Below are 21357 nucleotides of genomic sequence, written 5' to 3' on the forward strand. Positions count from 1 at the left end.
AATAATAATAATAATAATAAATGGGCTACTACACTGTATGACTACTATGTACTTCAAATGTCACTCTAAGAACAATCAGTTCCTCTCAGAACTTTTTATAGTTCTTTGGCTTGTCCCCTACACAGGACCTTTTTGGTTCTTTACAGAATTCTAAATGAAAGTTCTCCAAACTTTACCTTCCAATCGAGGTATTTAAGAACCCAGATGAAACCTCTCCCTTAACATATTTATTTTTGCCATAGGGAAAAAATCAAAAAGACTACTAATGTATTCGATTTTATACAATTTACAAGTATGGCTTATTTTAACAAAATATTTGTTTCCTAGTGCTATTTTTACAGTGCAGGTATGAGTAAAACAGTTGAAAGAAATGAGAAAAGAGTTAAACAGTGAGGAGTCTGAACACTGAATGAATGAATTCTCTTATGAGAAGTGCATTTTATAACGTATAGAAGCAGTATTTTCCTGACCCTGGTCGTGGGAACCCCCCTGTCTGCCTGTCTGTGTTTCTGCTGGTTTTTGTTCCAGCTGAGGAGCTGTTCTCAATTACTTCATTGAAAAACACTCAATTTGACTAAACAATTTGATGACATTTTTAAAATAATTTTGCTGAATAAAAAGTTATTAAAAAGCTCTGATTATGCAAATTGGTTTCAATTAATGCTTCAGTTAAGTCATTGAAAGCAGTTCCTTAGTTGGTACAAAAACCAGCAGAGACACAGACAGACAGACAGTGGGGTCCCCATGACCAGGGTTGAGAAACACTGTTTTAAGCTACTCAAGCAAACGGACTTGTAGTTTATGACATCACAGAAACCCTCAATGGAATTCTTTTCCAGTAAGCCAATTAAATGAGTAATAATAAGAATAAGAGTAAATTATAAAATGCATTGAAATAGAGATTATATTGAGCGAATGGCATCTTCTCGCTGGTATACATTATAAACTACATTCAAATATAAAGTCACATGAAGTCAGACCCCAGGCAATTCTATGACAAACATCAGCCCGCTTCGCATACAGTATTTACATGATGAGATATGCTGGTGAGGTCACCTGTCTCATTGATGCAATGTTGCAGATATTTTGTCTTTTATGCAAATTCTTGCAAACAATGATGATAACAGAGTTCGCTTCAGAGCCCCATTCCTGTATAAATACGGTTGCTTCTCTGCTCTGACTTCACTGACTTGAACAGCCCGAGACCAGCAGACAAGATGAAGACTCTGGTGCTAATTTCCGCCCTGGCTTTCCTCTGCAGCTGTGAGTACAATCCTACCATCTCTTTCTATATTCTTTCAAAGAATTGCACATTGATCCAAGATGTTTCTGCAGGGTAGCTCTGCTGCTGCTGTACCCTTGAGCAAGCAAGCAAGCAGGGACTTTACCTAGATTGCTCCAGTACCATCATGCGCTATTAATGGTACTATAATGCAACAGCCTACTGTAGCACCACCATGGGCATCCTACGGGACTTTATTTGATTTCTAAAAGTAGTTTCACAACCGTGGTATCTATAATGTAATCCAACACTGTACCATCATGTTCCTATTTCTTTTACTATGGTAGTGCTATTTCAATGCAGTTTCCATTATAGTGTTTACTGTATAAAAACTACAGTTAATATGATATCTTTACCTATAGTTTTAGCACTATAGTAGTTTAGTATTGCTGTTTCTCTTCTCCAAAAGGCCTTTGATTTGTACTTTTGTGACTAGTGTGAGTGTGACCTGTAGGAATGTGTTGTCGAACTCTCCAGAACAGTGCTGACAAGTTTTCTTGCTTTGTTTCAGCTGTGGAGACGTTTTTTTTTGTAGCTCCGAATAAGCTACCGAGCTATAATATAGCAGATTATTTTAGAGGCAAAAGAGAAGCTGGCAATGAACCCGCAGTGCTGCCTGAGGGAAGAGGTACGTCATTTAAAGTGTTTAAATCTACAGCAGACCTGCATTCCACACAGACCCCAAATCTGTTGATTAAAGAGCTATACAAAATACTACTGCAGATATCCAGTTCCAGTTATGAGCAGGATCAGATAGGAGTGCTGGAAGTGCAGTAGAGGAGCAGCCGCTATACAAAATACTACTGCAGATATCCAGTTCCAGTTATGAGCAGGATCAGATAGGAGTGCTGGAAGTGCAGTAGAGGAGCAGCCGCTATACAAAATACTACTGCAGATATCCAGTTCCAGTTATGAGCAGGATCAGATAGGAGTGCTGGAAGTGCAGTAGAGGAGCAGCCGCTATACAAAATACTACTGCAGATATCCAGTTCCAGTGCAGGTGAATTCAAATACAGGATTTATATTCAGATCTAACTAGGAGCAATAGCAGGGAGCAGCAAGGCAGGAGGCAGATAAGTGGGAGTTAATGAACATGCAAGTTTGGGTGTCATGTAGTCCAGAGAGGTAGAGCTGTGAGGGTTTTACAGGTGCTGTCTGAACAGGTGTATAATTTAAACTTTATTTTTTACATATTCAATCAAAGTGTTTAGTTTTTAAACACTTAATAGTGTTTAAATTGTAACCACTGCGCCGTGTTTAGAAAATAAGCATCAAGATGTTTTTATTGACTGTTATTACTGTGTGTGTGTGTCTCTGTGTGTGTGTGTGTGTCTGTGTGTGTGTGTGTGTGTGTGTGTGTGTGTGTCTGTGTGTGTGTGTGTGTCTGTGTGTGTGTCTGTGTGTGTGTGTGTGTGTGTGTGTGTGTGTGTCTGGCAAATTAACAAATAAGGCAAGAACATTTGAAATAAACTTTTAAGAATTTTTTGTTTTGTTTGTTTAAGACTATCTTCGTTTGGTGGATTTTCATTTTGAAAACACGAAAATAATTCTAAAAAATATGCATATGAATTTGTAGTGCAGTTTTTCTCCACATAGCCCTCACAGCTCTTTGTATTTCTTTTGATCTGCATCAAAAGGTCCCTTTATCCTGATTCTTCCTCCATTCGCACAGGGTGAAGGTACGTCTTTTAAAGTGTCCGGGTTTTTGTTCTTTTTTTTAAATGGAGTTCTCAGTCCCCACATGTTGCTCCAGCTGTTTCAGTGACATCATCCCTGCAACTGTAACATTCTTCATTGTGAACATTTTGACAAACAGCAGCAACGTGGCTTCAGCGAGGCAGGCGACTCCATCAGTAGAAATGTAAATATTTTCTAGGAAGCGGGCAGATCCTTGTAACAGACTTGCCTGGGGTCTGACTTCATGTGACTTTGTATTTGAATGTAGTTTATAATGTATACGTTTATGCGTCTGCTAAGAAATACATAATAATAATAATACCAGCCAGAAGACGCCATTCACTCCATATAATCTCCTCTACTTAAATGCATTTTATAATGTATCAGTGTTATTCTTCTATTTCAAGCTTGTGGTGTTTTTTTTTTTCAGGAGAAGGTGTGCAGTAGAGGAGGAGAATCGCTCGCCTGTTTAAAAGCAGAGGCTTCTTGTTGGAACTGCAATTCCTCTAATGTAGTCTAGAAACAAATAAAACAGGAAACATCTTCCCTCTCTGTGTCTCTGCTTCTTATTCTGTGGAATTCAGCAGGGCTGGGGGCGGGGCCTGTTCCACTGGTTATGCACACAGACACACAGCACAGACACACTGACACACATACAGTACAGACACACAGCACAGACACACTAACACACATACAGTACAGATACACAGCACAGACACACTGACACACATACAGTACAGACACACAGCACAGACACACTGACACACATACAGTACAGACACACAGCACAGACACACTGACACACATACAGTACAGACACACAGCACAGACACACTGACACACATACAGTACAGACACACAGCACAGACACACTGACACACATACAGTACAGACACACAGCACAGACACACTGACACACATACAGTACAGACACACAGCACAGACACACTGACACACATACAGTACAGATACACAGCACAGACACACTGACACACATACAGTACAGACACACAGCACAGACACACTGACACACATACAGTACAGACACACAGCACAGACACACTGACACACATACAGTACAGACACACAGCACAGACACACTGACACACATACAGTACAGACACACAGCACAGACACACTGACACACATACAGTACAGATACACAGCACAGACACACTGACACACATACAGTACAGACACACAGCACAGACACACTGACACACATACAGTACAGACACACAGCACAGACATACTGACACACATACAGTACAGACACACAGCACAGACACACTGACACACATACAGTACAGATACACAGCACAGACACACTGACACACATACAGTACAGACACACAGCACAGACACACTGACACACATACAGTACATATACACAGCACAGACACACTGACACACATACAGTAGAGATACACAGCACAGACACACTGACACACATACAGTACAGACACACAGCACAGACACACTGACACACATCCACAGTACAGACACACAGCACAGACACACTGACACACATACAGTACAGACACACTGACACACATACAGTAGAGATACACAGCACAGACACACTGACACACATCCAGTACAGACACACAGCACAGACACACTGACACACATCCAGTACAGACACACAGCACAGACACACTGACACACATCCAGTACAGACACACTGACACACATACAGTACAGATACACAGCACAGACACACTGACACACATACAGTACAGACACACAGCACAGACACACTGACACACATACAGTACAGACAGACAGCACAGACACACATACTGTACAGACAGACAGCACAGACACACATACTGTACAGACACACAGCACAGACACACTGACACACATCCAGTACAGACAGACAGCACAGACACACTGACACACATCCAGTACAGACACACAGCACAGACACACTGACACACACACAGTACAGACACACAGCACAGACACACTGACACACATACAGTACAGACACACAGCACAGACACACTGACACACATACAGTACAGACACACAGCACAGACACACTGACACACATACTGTACAGACACACAGCACAGACACACTGACACACATACAGTACAGACACACAGCACAGACACACTGACACACATACAGTACAGACACACAGCACAGACACACTGACACACATACAGTACAGACACTCAGCACAGACACACTGACACACATACAGTACAGACACACAGCACAGACACACTGACACACATCCAGTACAGACACACAGCACAGACACACTGACACACATCCAGTACAGACACACAGCACAGACACACTGACACACATCCAGTACAGACACACAGCACTGACACACATACAGTACAGACACACAGCACAGACACACTGACACACATACAGTACAGACACACAGCACAGACACACTGACACACATACCGTACAGACAGACAGCACAGACACACTGGCACACATACCGTACAGACAGACAGCACAGACACACTGACACACATACCGTACAGACAGACAGCACAGACACACTGACACACATACCGTACAGACAGACAGCACAGACACACTGACACACATCCCGTACAGACAGACAGCACAGACACACTGACACACATCCAGTACAGACACACAGCACAGACACACTGACACACATCCAGTACAGACACACAGCACAGACACACTGACACACATACAGTACAGACACACAGCACAGACACACTGACACACATACAGTACAGACACACAGCACAGACACACTGACACACATACAGTGCAGACACACAGCACAGACACACTGACACACATACAGTACAGACACACAGCACAGACACACTGACACACATACCGTACAGACAGACAGCACAGACACACTGACACACATACTGTACAGACAGACAGCACAGACACACTGACACACATCCAGTACAGACACACAGCACAGACACACTGACACACATCCAGTACAGACACACAGCACAGACACACTGACACACATACAGTACAGACACACAGCACAGACACACTGACACACATACAGTACAGACACACAGCACAGACACACTGACACACATACAGTACAGACACACAGCACAGACACACTGACACACATACAGTACAGACACACAGCACAGACACACTGACACACATACAGTACAGACACACAGCACAGACACACTGACACACATACAGCACAGACACACAGCACAGACAAACTGACTCACATCCAGTACAGACACACAGCACAGACACACTGACACACATACAGTAGAGATACACAGCACAGACAGACTGACACACATACAGTACAGACACACAGCACAGACACTGACACACATACAGTACAGATACACAGCACAGACACACTGACACACATAAAGTATAGACACACAGCACAGACACACTGAGACACATACAGTACAGACACACAGCACAGACACACTGACACACATACAGTACAGATACACAGCACAGACACACTGACACACATACAGTACAGACAGACACACTGACACACATACAGTACAGACACACAGCACAGACACACTGACACACATACAGTACAGACACACAGCACAGACACACTGACACACATACAGTACAGACACACAGCACAGACACACTGACACACATACAGTACAGACACTCAGCACAGACACACTGACACACATACAGTACAGACACACAGCACAGACACACTGACACACATACAGTACAGACACACAGCACAGACACACTGACACACATACAGCACAGACACACTGACACACATACAGTACAGACACACAGCACAGACATACTGACACACATACAGTACAGACACATAGCACAGACACACTGACACACATCCACAGTACAGACACACAGCACAGACACACTGACACACATACAGTACAGACACATAGCACAGACACACTGACACACATCCACAGTACAGACACACAGCACAGACACACTGACACACATACAGTACAGACACACAGCACAGACACACTGACACACATACAGTACAGATACACAGCACAGACACACTGACACACATACAGTACAGACACACAGCACAGACACACTGACACACATACAGTACAGATACACAGCACAGACACACTGACACACATACAGTACAGACACACAGCACAGACACACTGACACACATACAGTACAGACACACAGCACAGACACACTGACACACATACAGTACAGATACACAGCACAGACACATGAATTAGCTTCTCAGCATCAGGCAATGATTAAAAAAGACCTAATCTTGGCAATGTTACATAAATAATAAAAGGACACTTTAGTGGTATTGTGAATATGGCCCTCAAATCATAAATCAGAATCAATTACAAATCCCAGGTTTCTGGCTTTGGAATTTATATTTGAATTATGTTTACCTAAATTAGTTTTTATAGAATTTACCAACTCCAATTTCTGCTCCAACTTCAGTCTTACCTGAATTTAACTGCAAAAAATGTTGGGACATCCAGCTTTCCACCTCCAACAGACATGCAATTAGGGTGGAGACAACCGATATATCCCCAGGTTTCACAGAGATGTAAAGTTGTGTCATCAGCATCACAGTGAAGATGTACATGGTGTTTACAGATAATCATGCCCAATGGTAGCATCTATAAGGAGAATAGTAAGGGGCCAAGAATGGAGCCCTGGGGTCACCACAGGAGATAGTGGATAATTGTGATACAGAGTCTGCTATTGAAACAAAATTCTACCTGTCCGTAAGATATGACCTAAGCCAGTCTAAAACAGTTCCTGAAAGCCCTATCCAACTTTCAAGGTGATCAGTTAAACTAGCATGATCAATAGTATCAAATGCTGCACTTAGATCTAGCAGAACCAGAATGGATATGTGACTGGAGTCTGTGCTCATTTGTAAATCATTCAGCACTTTGACTAGGGCAGTCTCTGTACTGTCACCAGATCTAAAGCCTGATTGAAACTTTTCAAGTATATGGTTATCACCCAGAAATATATTGCATTGGCCAGCTCCCACCTTCTCTAAAACCTTAGCGGCAAAAGGTAAATTGGATGGAGGTCTAAAGACACTAGACAGTGTTTCCTGGACATCTTCCCTAATTAAAACAAAGCGTTAGTGTCACCGCTGCAGTTCAGGGTGTTTTTATTGATGAATTAAAAATGAGTATCTGGTAATCTGTAAATAAACAATTAAAAAATAAAATATATATATATTATGTAACCATAGGATGCAAACATAACACCAAATTCAAGTACTGTGCAAGGATTTTAAAACTCTTGCTTCCCTGACCTTGTAGCTGTTTAGCTTGGCATGTGACCCCAAATACACCCATGTGGGAGTGACTGGCTTTTCATAACTCAGAGTGCAGCTGTGACCTCGGAGGGATGATCAAAACTTTGTTTCTGCTTAATAAGCTGTTTTGAGCCTGTGTACAAACCATAATCAAACCAATTCAAACTGGTTTAAAATCCCTTACTTTTGTTAAAAGTGACATGTTATAACTTCAGGTAAGTGTCACGGAACTCATAATAACACACTATACAATTGGAACACGCAGTTTTTTTCTGATAAGCACGCACCGTGTGTGGGGCAGGGTACACACTGTTCCAGTTAAATGGCATGAGCTCTTATTGTTTCATCAGCCTTTGTTCCTTTTCATTATACAACCCGTTACTTATGCTTCTCATTTAAATGTTGAAGGAAGTGAGAAATCATTGAAACTGTAAACATTGTGTGATTTTCCTGTGTAAGCTCTGAATCAACGCAGGGTTAATGGACTCTTAACATCAAGCTGTACATGGCTGGTGCACATCAGTAGTTTGCAATCACCAGTCTTGTCGTTCACCCTTGTGATGCATGAGTATAGCGCTTTGCTGCCTGTGAGAATTGAGCAAAACTCACATCATTGTTCTAAAATGGAACTTCTTGTTATCTGGGTTTCTGCTGACATTGGTAAAGTGAAGAAGAAACGCTTTTAATGTTTAATGTTCACTTTTAATATGCTTTGTCTCACACCATGGATCATGCTAGGGAAATGAGACCAAATTTGGGCAAGGAAATTACATAAGCTAGCTGTATATCTGTGCTGTATGAAGTCATTTATTTGCTTAGAAACTAACATCTCTGTGCCATGCCAGCTCAAAAAAAAACAAGATCTCCGATGCCATGAAAGCAAAATAACATCTACACTGATGCCAGCTCAGAACACCAACAGCTGAGACCTGTGTGTGTGTGAGATCACTGATAGCTAAATATTTAATTAAATCTTAAATCTCTTAGCTAGATTTAAAATTTAGTTAAATATTTAACTGGCCGCTAAATCTGAATATTTAACAATTAGCATAACATAATTGTACCTGTGTGTGTGTGTGTCTCAGTGTGTGTGTCTCAGTGTGTTTGTCTAAGTGTGTGTGTCTCAGTGTGTGTCTCAGTGTGTTTGTATCTCAGTGCGTGAGTGTGTGTGTCAGTGTGTTTGTGTCTCAGTGTATGTGTGTGTGTTTGTGTCTCAGTGCTTGAGTGTGTGTCTCAGTGTGTGTGTCTCAGTGTGTGTGTGTCTCAGCGTATGTGTGTGTCTCTCAGTGTGTGTGTGTGTCTCAGTGTGTTTGTCTCAGTGTGTGTGTGTGAGTGTCTCACTGTGTGAGTGTCTCACTGTGTGAGTGTCTCAGTGTGTGTGTGTCTCGGTGTGTTTGTCTCGGTGTGTGTGTCTCACTGTGTGTGTCTCACTGTGTGTGTCTCGGTGTGTGTGTCTCGGTGTGTGTGTGTGTGAGTGTGACTGACACACACACGCACAAGGATCACAGAGAAGTTTGGTACCAAACCAATTATTTTTATTTAAGAAAAATAATAAACAAAAAGCTAATTGAACAAAATATCGAACAATTTGAGGAAAGAAAAAGTGGAAACCAAAAAGAACTATTTATAGTCACCTAATCACAGGTACTGACTCCAATAACTGAGTCCAACCACAGAGCTGCAAAACTGCCCTCTGATCTGCACAAAAAGACGATCCTGACTGAACAAAACTAACAGCCTTTATACCCTTCCAGACCTCCCCCTCCCCCAGAATAAACCATTCTGCAGGTGGGTATATAGAAACAAACCAGCAAACAGTTATCAAGAATAAATAAAGTACTCAAAAAGAAACAAATCAATGAATATATATTATATATAAACATTAATCTAACACGTGCATTAAAACTATGCTTTAAAACAAGCAGAGGGAAACGTACTTAAAATCAGCTGTCCCCCCTTTCAATATCTTCTACAGGTACTGCCCTGACTACAGGAAGTCAGTACTCAGGGAAGTCAATAAAAGCTTCCCTCACCAACATGGCTGCTTCCCCACTTCCTGTCAAGATGGAGGACCTCACCACCACACCCAACTCAGGTTACCTGAACCATTGCATATCAGTTTATCTCAACAATAGTACTGCAATCCATTGTTCTGGAAGTGTGCTCCTTTCCAAACCAGCTCTCTAAACCGTACTCTTCATTAACCTTTCTTTTGGTTTTCAGGACAGTCCCAACCACAGGCCTCCAGTCCCCGTACAACAGGGAAGTGAATTTTGTTTTTATTATTTTCCTTACTAGACACAAGGATCAGCAACACCATACAAAAACAGATTAAAAAACATTTGCAGTAAATGTCCAGATACATACTGAGACAATGTGAGGGTCTCCTCCCTCACACTCCTCCTCATCATCATCATCGTCATCATCATCATCATCATCATCATCATCCTTATATTCCTCATCACGCCAATCAGGCTTGGCTGTTTCCAGACTTGACCCTTGACCGTTGTGACTTGAGACTTGACATAAATATATATATAGAACAAGCAGTTCTAGTAAATGTCCACACGGTGGCAGCATTGTATAAGGAATAAGAACATAAGAACATAAGAAAGTTTACCAATGAGAGTAGGCCCCATTCAGCCCATCTTGTTCGTTTGGTTGTTAGTAGCTTATTGATCCCAGAATCTCATCAAGCAGCTTCTTGAAGGTTCCCAGGGTGTCAGCTTCAACAACATTACTGGGGAGTTGGATCCAGACCCTCACAATTCTCTGTGTAAAAAAGTGCCTCCTATTTTCTGTTCTGAATGCCCCTTTATCTAATCTCCATTGGTGACCCCTGGTCCTTGTTTCTTTTTTCAGGTTGAAAAAGTCCCCTGGGTCGATATTGTCAATACCTTTTAGGATTCTGAATGCTTGAATCAGATCGCCGCGTAGTCTTCTTTGTTCAAGACTGAACAGATTCAATTCTTTGAGCCTGTCTGCATACAACATGCCTTTTAAACCCGGGATAATTCTGGTTGCTCTTCTTTGCACTCTTTCTAGAGCAGCAATATCCTTTTTGTAACGAGGTGACCAGAACTGAACACAATATTCTAGGTGAGGTCTTACTAATGCATTGTAAAGTTTTAACATTACTTCCCTTGATTTAAATTCAACACTTCTCACAATATATCCGAGCATCTTCTTGACCTTTTTTATAGCTTCCCCACATTGTCTAGATGAAGACATTTCTGAGTCAACATAAACTCCTAGGTCTTTTTCATAGTTCCCTTCTTCAGTTTCACTATCTCCCATATGATATTTATAATGCACATTTTTATTTCCTAGTGCAATACTTTACACTTTTCTCTATTAAATGTCATTTGCCATGTGTCTGCCCAGTTCTGAATGCTGTCTAGATCATTTTGAATGACCTTTGCTGCTGCAACACTGTTTGCCACTCCTCCTATTTTTGTGTCATCTGCAAATTTAACTAGTTTGCTTACTATACCAGAATCTAAATTATTAATGTAGATTAGGAATAGCAGAGGATCTAATACTGATCACTGTGGTACACCACTGGTTACCTCGCTCTATTTTGAGGTTTCTCCTCTAATCAGTACTTTCTGTTTTCTACTTGTTAACCACTCCCTAATCCATGTGCATGCATTTCCTTGAATCCCTACTGTGTTCAGTTTGAGAATTAATCTTTTATGTGGGACTTTGTCAAAAGCTTTCTGGAAATCTAAATAAACCATGTTGTCTGCTTTGCAATTATCCATTGTCGATGTTGCATCCTCAAAAAAGTCAAGTAGGTTAGTTAGACACGATCTCCCTTTCCTAAAACCATGCTGACTGTCTCCCAGGATACTGTTACCATATAGGTAATTTTCCATTTTGGATCTTATTATAGTTTCCATAAGTTTTCATATAATAAAAGTTATTGGTCTGTAATTACCTGGTTCGGTTTTGTCTCCCTTTTTGTGGATCGGTATTACGTTTGCTATTTTCCAGTCTGTCGGTACAACCCCTGTGTCAGGAGACTGTTGCATGATCTTGGTTAGCGGTTTGTAAATAACTTCTTTCATTTCATTGAGTACTATTGGTTGTGCTTCGTAGAAAATGGTGTTGTTGGAGTCGGGGTATAGCTCAGTGGTAGAGCATTTGCCTGCAGAGCAAGAGATCCCAGGTTCAAATCTGCGTGCCCCCATTTTTATTTAAATTAAAATACAATTTGCATTATATAATTTGTCTTTCAGCTGCAAAGGTACAAACAAGTAACAAATAGTGTTTTAAAGACAGCAACAAGGTACGGACGGGGATTGAACCCGTGATCTTCGGTTTACGAGACCGACGCCTTACCACTTGGCCACCGCACCCTTCATGACTGCAAATGAAATCGGAAGCTTGGACTCTATTGAGAAGGCTGCCCGGAAAGAGAATCTGATCAAGAAATCCCAGGTTCAATTCCGAGTGCCCCCTTTTATAATTTAAATTAAAATACATGTTGCATCATATAATTTTTCATTTCAGCTGAACAAGTAACAAATAGTGTTTTAAAGACAGCAACAAGGTACGGACGGGGATTGAACCCGTGATCTTCGGTTTACGAGACCGACGCCTTACCACTTGGCCACGGCACCCTTCATTACATGCGAACAAAATCGGAAGCTTGGACTCTATTGAGAAGGCTGCCTGGAAAGAGAATCTGCCTGGAAACCAACCTTACAGTTAACAGCTGAATGCCAAGGATGCCAAAATAGTCTCGGAAACTCTTTAAATAGAAAACATTGGTCTCCATATTTATTTAAAATACAAATAGAAAATAGGTTGCCAGACATGTATTTTAAATAGAAATGAGTAAATAGTATTTTTTTTAAAACACTTGACACCTTCTACCGGCTGTAGTATACACCCATTTTTTATTTATTGTTTTCATAATAATGAACTGAAAGTTTCAGTACTGCCTCAGTCCACAAGCCTGTCAGGAACCGTATTTTGATCCAAAAGAACTGGTACTTCTATAGCAATAATTACAGTAGTTTTAGGCTGTCTTTGAAAATGAATTAATTTGGAGTTAAGAATCGTACATCTTTTAACAGAAACATTTTGTTTTACAGTAAATGGATTTCATATTAGAGTGAAGCTATGGTCGCATTGCTGAGTAAGGAATGACCATAAAACAAGGCACATGCTAATTCTGAGGACACACTCGTTTTAGGTGTTAACCCTATTATTTGCAGCAGCAGCGATGCAATTTTAAAGCTTTTCAACATTTTTCAATTTTTTAAAAAAAATTAATACAAAAATGCAGTTTCTGCTCAATTTGTAATAAAGCAGTACTTGTTATATGATCCTGACAGTAATCGTAATATAATCAGAGCCTTCTGAGGACACAGACGCCGTTACCCACAGTGACTTACAATCGTAAACAAAAATACATTTCAAGAATCACAGTTCAAGTATTCATACATATAAGAGCAAGATAAAATACAATGACTTCAGTTCTAAAAAGTACAAGTATATGACAAAATACGATTCAATAATCAGAGCAGATAACAGTGTCAGTGATAGTTACATCAGGATATGATTAAATGCAAAATACTACAGATTGAATAACACTTGTGGCAGATTACAGTAAAGTAAATGTAGTAGAATAAGGAGCAGATAAGAGCAAGTAAAGCACATTAAGGAAGAGTGATAAAGTGTCCACAGGGAAAATAGGAGTTCTACAGGTGCTGTCTGAAGAGGTGAGTCTTGAGGAGGTGCTGGAAGGTGGTCAGGGACTGGGAAGTCCTGACATACAGGAGGCCGCACACCCTTCGTCTTTCTGGAGCTCCGCCACGATCTGAAATAACAAATGGATTCGTCATGTGAATATGCTGTATATCTAAACATAGCGATGGTTCCCTCTTTCACCAGAACACTGAAACACACTGAGAGTCTCTGTAAGTCACCTTGGATAAAGGCGTCTGCTAAATAAACAAATAAATAAATAATAATAAATAATAATAATAATAAATAATGAAACACAGTCGTTTTAGGTGTTAGCCCTAATATTTGCAGCTTTTGTAAAAATAATTTTACTGTGCAAGAGGGGTCGCTGGAAATTGTCAAATTGACAATATTTTCCTTTTAAAATGAAGTATAACCCTCAGTTAGGTCCCCCCGAGATTTGAACTCTGATCGCTGGATTCAGAGTCCAGAGTGCTAACCATTACACCATGGAACCGACGGTGATGTCCTGCGGAGCGCCTGGCAGGTCTCTCCTGCTGCTCCAAAGTGTCGCATGTTCCCGCTGGTGACCCATGAAGCGCTTTCTTGGTAAAAGAATATGACTTGTATTCACATTACATTGTGTCTGTGTGGTGTGCGTGGCGCATCCCTCCCCTCTCCCACTCTCCTACTTAACCTGTTGATTATGAAGTAGTGATACTTAACTTGATTGCTGCCATTGTGTTTTTTTGGAGGGGCTGTTTTTTGGTATCACAGTATGCTAATGAGCTGACAATACACACCTTGAGTGCTGCTATTATTTGAACATGTTTCTAATGAGTTATTGATACTCAACTTGAATACTGCTATTGTTTACAGCGCTGCTAACGGTGTATTGCTGCTTAACTTTTGTAACACATCATGGGTTGATGGGTTGTGAGAGCTGTTTGTTAACATGTATTATGCATATTAATTGACATTTTTATTTGCACCCCATTATATATATATATATATATATATATATATATATATATATATATATATATTGTGAAAGAATCACACTCACCACTGTTCGTTGCCCCTTTAAAAACACTGACCCAACACACAGAAATTGATTTTTAAGCGCGGTTGCGCTATTTAATGAAACACAAAAACAAAAATAAACAAAACAAACACCTAGCTCTCTCTGAGCACTAACTAAAACAAAACAGGAACCTAAACTAAACAGGACAGCTAAGCTGTTTACCTGTACAAAAACAAAAGAAACAGAACAGCACACACAAAACAAAGGCTTCACTCTACCTTTTCTTTTAATTACGGCTGTACCCACACACTAGCACAGTCGGGCTTCTACCGTCTTCAGCAGCTGCCCAGAGCAGACTGACTGCTCTCTTTTTAAACCCTGCACCTGGCTCCAATTTTCAATAGTAGCCAGGTGCAGGTAATGATTAATAAAACAATTAACAAAAACAATGAAACAATTAAACAAAACAATTAACAAACCAAAAATGTGCCTTCCGCACATGTTTTCCTAGAGGGAGGAATTAACCCCCTCCCTGCTGTCTCACAATATATATTGTAAGATAGCGGGTTGTGAGAGACAGCAGGGAGGGGGTTAAAACCTCCCTGAAAAAGAAACATGTGAGAATGCACTTTTTGGTTTATTGTTTAAATTTAATTGTTTAATTGTTTTATTAATGATCATCCGCACCTGGGCGTTATTGGGGAATTAGACCCAGGTGCGGGGTTTAAAAGGAGAGCAGGCAGTCTGCTCGAAGCTGCTGAGGAGAAGGAGGCAGGAGAGGTGCTCTGTCTCCGAGTAGCCAGAGAGAAAAAGTAAGTGCGGTGTCAAACCTGTGTGTTGAAGTTTGTGGTTTTGGGAAGGACGGGAAAACAGCGTAGCTGTCCCGCGTTAGTCAGGGTGTTCCTGAGAGTTGAGTTAGTGCTCCAAGAGGAGTTAGGTGTTTGTTTTGTGTATTGATTTTTTTGTGTTTATTAAAAATAGCGCACCAGCGCTTAAAACTCCATTTCATTGTTCTGGGTCGTATTTTTAAAGGGGCACGAACCCGAGTGAGTTGTGCTTTGTCACATATGGTGGAGAATGCGGGCAGAGTGTGTGGGCATCCCTACGACCCAGAAAATGGATTTTAAAGAATTAATTGCAATGATCAGTCGCAACACCGCTGCTCAGAAAGAGCAGACAAAGAAGTGGAGACAGGAGTGGGGGCTACCGGATCCGGAGCCGACAGAGCTAGACCTGCTACTCCAAAAGTGGGAGCAAGCAAGAGGTACCCCGCTGACTCCAGCTCCAGAGCCCAGAGGGGAGGAGCTGCCGCTTCCAGAGCCCAGAGGGGAGGAGCTGCCGCTTCCAGAGCCCAGAGGGGAGGAGCCGCCGCTTCCAGAGCCCAGAGGGGAGGATCCGCCGCTTCCGGAGCCCAGAGGGGAGGAGCCGCCGCTTCCGGAGCCCAGAGGGGAGGAGCCGCCGCTTCCGGAGCCCAGAGGGGAGGAGCCGCCGCTTCCGGAGCCCAGAGGGGAGCAGCCGCCGCTTCCGGAGCCCAGAGGGGAGGAGGTGAAAAGCATACCTCCACCACAGCCCCGACCACCACCCCTACAGTCCAGTTCGGCGCCGCTGCGTCCAGTCCCTCACCCCTTGCTCCTGGACACCCTGCCGGTCTTCCTGGACCTCCCTGTGCTGGACCTGGAGCCCAGGAGTCTGCAGCACTGGCCACAGCTCTGCCCCTGGTTACCTGCTCCGCTCTCCCCGAGCACCCAGACGTCGCTGGGCTGCTGCCAGACGTCGCTGTTGCTCCCCCTGTTAGCTGCTTCGCTCCCCCTGGGTGATCGGACATCACTGCGCCAGTTCCCAGGGGAAGACCTGTGTCCACTGCGGCATCCTCCAGTGCCCCGGCCTACGCTTCGGTCGGCCCTGTTAGCCCGGTGGGGTCCCGTGTCGCCGGTTTGCGGTCCCTTCCTGGCAGCGCGGGAAGGACCGACCCATCCTCAAGCCCGCCCGTGGAAGAGGGCGGCAATGGACATTGCTGGACTTGAGGCTGGGTGGTCTTTTAAGGGTGGAGGTGGCCGTGGTATGGCCGGTGTCTTGAAAAGACATGGGGGGGGGATGTGTAAGATAGCGGGTTGTGAGAGACAGCAGGGAGGGGGTTAAAACCTCCCTGAAAAAGAAACATGTGAGAATGCACTTTTTGGTTTATTGTTTAAATTTAATTGTTTAATTGTTTTATTAATGATCATCCGCACCTGGGCGTTATTGGGGAATTAGACCCAGGTGCGGGGTTTAAAAGGAGAGCAGGCAGTCTGCTCGAAGCTGCTGAGGAGAAGGAGGCAGGAGAGGTGCTCTGTCTCCGAGTAGCCAGAGAGAAAAAGTAAGTGCGGTGTCAAACCTGTGTGTTGAAGTTTGTGGTTTTGGGAAGGACGGGAAAACAGCGTAGCTGTCCCGCGTTAGTCAGGGTGTTCCTGAGAGTTGAGTTAGTGCTCCAAGAGGAGTTAGGTGTTTGTTTTGTGTATTGATTTTTTTGTGTTTATTAAAAATAGCGCACCAGCGCTTAAAACTCCATTTCATTGTTCTGGGTCGTATTTTTAAAGGGGCACGAACCCGAGTGAGTTGTGCTTTGTCACAAATATATATATATATAGTAATATTAAAGAGTCGTTTATTAGTTTATGCTATGTATACTATTTATTAATGTGCTACAATTATCCTGCCACTATTACTTATTATCCTAGCTATAGTACATGCTGGTTTTACAATTGCTGCTGATATATGAACGGATTAAGTGAATAACTAACACATGCTTTTGAGAGTCGACTGCTTGGAAGGCAGCTATGCTCACCACTATACCACCAACGCCACTGCTTTAGCTTTATCTGTCTGTTAAACATCAGCAGCTTTTAACTTAAAATCTGTACAAATGCAATACATCCCAACGTTACGTTTGGTTCACGTTTTATCACTGGGGTAAATTGCCATTTGTTCGTGCTATATGGATTCATAGTGCTAAAAATGAACATCGCCCGAACAGGGACTTGAACCCTGGACCTTTAGATTAAAAGTCTGATACAATACTACCTGTAGAGCGCTGCACTGTCAGGTAATAGCAGAGTGGTGCTGCGGAAGCGTGCTGGGCCCAGAACCCAGAGGTCGATGAATCGAAACCATCCTCTTCAAGGTTTCTCTCTCATTCAACATCTGTCAAAGCGGTGCTTCAAATAAATGAACCAAGAGTGAAATTGATTGATATTTTGCCTTGCGCATTTCTGTTGAGTGTTACAATAAAAGAGTGCATGTATATTATGTTTTATGAATGTGCATGTGTGCATAGCGCAACTTAATCAATTCCAGCACCTCCTCAAGACTCACCTCTTCAGACAGCACCTGTAGAACTCCTATTTTCCCTGTGGACACTTTATCACTCTCCCTTAATGTGCTTTACTTGCTCTGATCTGCTCCCTATTTTACTGCATTTACTGTACTGTAATCTGCCACAAGTGTTATTCAATCTGTAGTATTTTGCATTTAATCCTATCCTGATGTAACTATCACTGACACTGTTATCTGCTCTGATTATTGAATCGTATTTTGTCATATACTTGTACTTTTTAGAACTGAAGTCATTGTATTTTATCTTGCTCTTATATGTATGAATACTTGAACTGTGATTCTTTGAATGTGTTTTTGTTTATGATTGTAAGTCACTGTGGGTAACGGCGTCTGTGTCCTCAGAAGGCTCTGATTATATTACGATTACTGTCAGGATCATATAACAAGTACTGCTTTATTACAAATTGAGCAGAAACTGCATTTTTGTTTTAAGTAAATAAAAAGTTGAAAAATGGTGAAAAGCTTTAAAATTGCATCGCTGCTGCTGCAAATAATAGTATATATAGCTTCACTCTAATATGAAATCCATTTAATGTAAAACAAAATGTTTCTGGTAAAAGATGTACGATTCTTAACTCCAGAGTAATTCATTTTCAAAGACAGCCTAAAACTATTGTAATTATTGCTATAGAAGTACCAGTTCTTTTGGATCAAAATACGGTTCCTGACAGGCTTGTTGACTGAGGCAGTACTGAAACTTTCAGTTCATTATTATGAAAAAAATAAATAAAAAATAGGTGTATACTACAGCCGGTAGATGGTGTCAAGTGTTTTAAAACAATACTATTTGCAAAATAGTATTTACTCATTTCTATTTAAAATACATGTCTGGCAACCTATTTTCTATTTGTATTTTAAATAAATATGGAGACCAATGTTTTCTATTTAAAGAGTTTCCGAGACTATTTTGCCCATCCTTGGCATTCAGCTGTTAACTGTAAGGTTGGTTTCCAGCCAGATTGTCTTTCCGGGCAGCCTTCTCAATAGAGTCCAAGCTTCCGATTTCATTTGCAGTCATGAAGGGTGCGGTGGCCAAGTGGTAAGGTGTCGGTCTCGTAAACCGAAGATCACGGGTTCAATCCCCGTCCGTACCTTTTGCTGTCTTTAAAACACTATTTGTTACTTGTTTGTACCTTTGCAACTGAAAAGAAAAATTCTATAGAGAGGAGAGAGAGAGAAAGAGAGGAACGAGAGAGAAAGAGGAGAAACGAGAGAAAGAGGAGAGTGAGAGAGAAAGAGGGGAACGAGAGAGAAAGAGAGGAATGAGAGAGAAAGAGGGTAGGGATGAGGAACGAGAGAGAAAGAGAGGAACGAGAGAAAGAGGAACGAGAAAGAGGGGAGGGAGAGAGAAAGAGAGGAATGAGAGAGAGAGGGGAGGGATAGAGAAAGAGAGGAATAAGAGAGAGAGAGGAACGAGAGAGAAAGAGGAGAGTGAGAGAGAAAGAGAGGAACGAGAGAGAAAGAGGAGAGGGATAGAGAAAGAGGGGTATGTCAGGACTGCCCAGTCCCTGACCACCTTCCAGCACCTCTTCAAGACTCCCCTCTTCAGACAGCACCTGTAGAACTCCTATTTTCCCTGTGGACACTTTATCACTCTCCCTTAATGTGCTTTACTTGCTCTGATCTGCTCCCTATTTTACTGCATTTACTTTACTGTAATCTGCCACAAGTGTTATTCAATCTGTAGTATTTTGCATTTAATCATATCCTGATGTAACTATCACTGACACTGTTATCTGCTCTGATTACTGAATCGTATTTAGTCATATACTTGTACTTTTTAGAACTGAAGTCATTGTATTTTCTCTTGCTCTTATATGTATGAATACTTGAACTGTGATTCTTTGAATGTGTTTTTGTTTATGATTGTAAGTCACTGTGGGTAACGGCGTCTGTGTCCTCAGAAGGCTCTGATTATATTACGATTACAATCAGGATCATATAACAAGTACTGCTTTATTACAAATTGAGCAATAACTGCATTTTCGTTTTAAGTAAATAAAAAATTGAAAAATGGTGAAAAGCTTTAAAATTGCATCACTGCTGCTGCAAATAACAGGGTTAACACCTAAAACGAGTGTGTCCTCAGAATTAGCATGTGCCTTGTTTTATGGTCATTCCTTACTCAGCAATGCGACCATAGCTTCACTCTAATATGAAATCCATTTAATGTAAAACAAAATGTTTCTGGTAAAAGATGTACGATTCTTAACTCCAGATTAATTCATTTTCAAAGACAGCCTAAAACTACTGTAATTATTGCTATAGAAGTACCAGTTCTTTTGGATCAAAATACGGTTACTGACAGGCTTGTGGACTGAGGCAGTACTGAAACTTTCAGTTCATTATTATGAAAACAATAAATAAAAAATGGGTGTATACTACAGCCGGTAGAGGGTGTCAAGTGTTTTAAAAAAATATTATTTGCAAAATAATATTTACTAATTTCTATTTAAAATACATGTCTGGCAACCTGTTTTCTATTTGTATTTTAAATAAATATGGAGACCAATGTTTTGTATTTAAAGAGTTTCCGAGACTATTTTGCCCATCCTTGGCATTCAGCTGTTAACTGTAAGGTTGGTTTCCAGGCAGATTGCCTTTCCGGGCAGCCTTCTCAATAGAGTCCAAGCTTCCCATTTCATTTGCAGTCATGAAGGGTGCGGTGGCCAAGTGGTAAGGTGTCGGTCTCGTAAACCGAAGAGCACGGGTTCAATCCCCGTCCGTACCTTGTTGCTGTCTTTAAAACACTATTTGTTACTTGTTTGTACCTTTGCAGCTGAAATGAAAAATTATAAAATGCAACTTGTCTTTTAATTTAAATAAAAATGGGGGTATTCGGATTTGAACCGGGGATCTCTTGATCAGCTGTTAAATGCTCTACCACTGAGCTATACCCCGACTCCAACAACACCATTTCCTATCAAGAACAACCAACTGAGCCGAGCTGTCAGTTTCAGGAATGCAACCTGTCAAGGCGCGTGATTTTTTACCTCGTATCCCTCAGAAAAT

At 41.6% G+C, this 21357-nt stretch overlaps 1 long non-coding RNA gene and 5 other non-coding genes across 6 annotated transcripts; 3 read left to right on the top strand and 3 right to left on the bottom strand.

Annotated features, from left to right (window-relative positions):
• Positions 1–1136: 1136 nt before the first annotated feature.
• LOC131722768 (uncharacterized) lies at positions 1137–3509 on the top strand. Its single transcript, XR_009320013.1, has 4 exons — positions 1137–1263; positions 1794–1910; positions 2920–2961; positions 3390–3509. It is a non-coding gene; the product is annotated as an uncharacterized LOC131722768 (long non-coding RNA).
• Positions 3510–12541: 9032 nt separating this feature from the next.
• Positions 12542–12613, bottom strand: trnat-cgu (transfer RNA threonine (anticodon CGU)). The gene has a single exon. It is a non-coding gene; the product is annotated as a tRNA-Thr (tRNA).
• Positions 12614–12805: 192 nt separating this feature from the next.
• On the bottom strand, positions 12806–12877 carry trnat-cgu (transfer RNA threonine (anticodon CGU)). The gene has a single exon. It is a non-coding gene; the product is annotated as a tRNA-Thr (tRNA).
• Positions 12878–14394: 1517 nt separating this feature from the next.
• Positions 14395–14466, bottom strand: trnaq-cug (transfer RNA glutamine (anticodon CUG)). Its single transcript has one exon. It is a non-coding gene; the product is annotated as a tRNA-Gln (tRNA).
• A 4901-nt stretch (positions 14467–19367) lies between these two features.
• On the top strand, positions 19368–19439 carry trnat-cgu (transfer RNA threonine (anticodon CGU)). Its single transcript has one exon. It is a non-coding gene; the product is annotated as a tRNA-Thr (tRNA).
• Positions 19440–21004: 1565 nt separating this feature from the next.
• trnat-cgu (transfer RNA threonine (anticodon CGU)) lies at positions 21005–21076 on the top strand. Its single transcript has one exon. It is a non-coding gene; the product is annotated as a tRNA-Thr (tRNA).
• Positions 21077–21357: the final 281 nt, after the last annotated feature.

This window comes from Acipenser ruthenus, chromosome 51 (assembly GCF_902713425.1).
Source record: "Acipenser ruthenus chromosome 51, fAciRut3.2 maternal haplotype, whole genome shotgun sequence".
Classification (NCBI taxonomy): Eukaryota; Metazoa; Chordata; class Actinopteri; order Acipenseriformes; family Acipenseridae; genus Acipenser; species Acipenser ruthenus.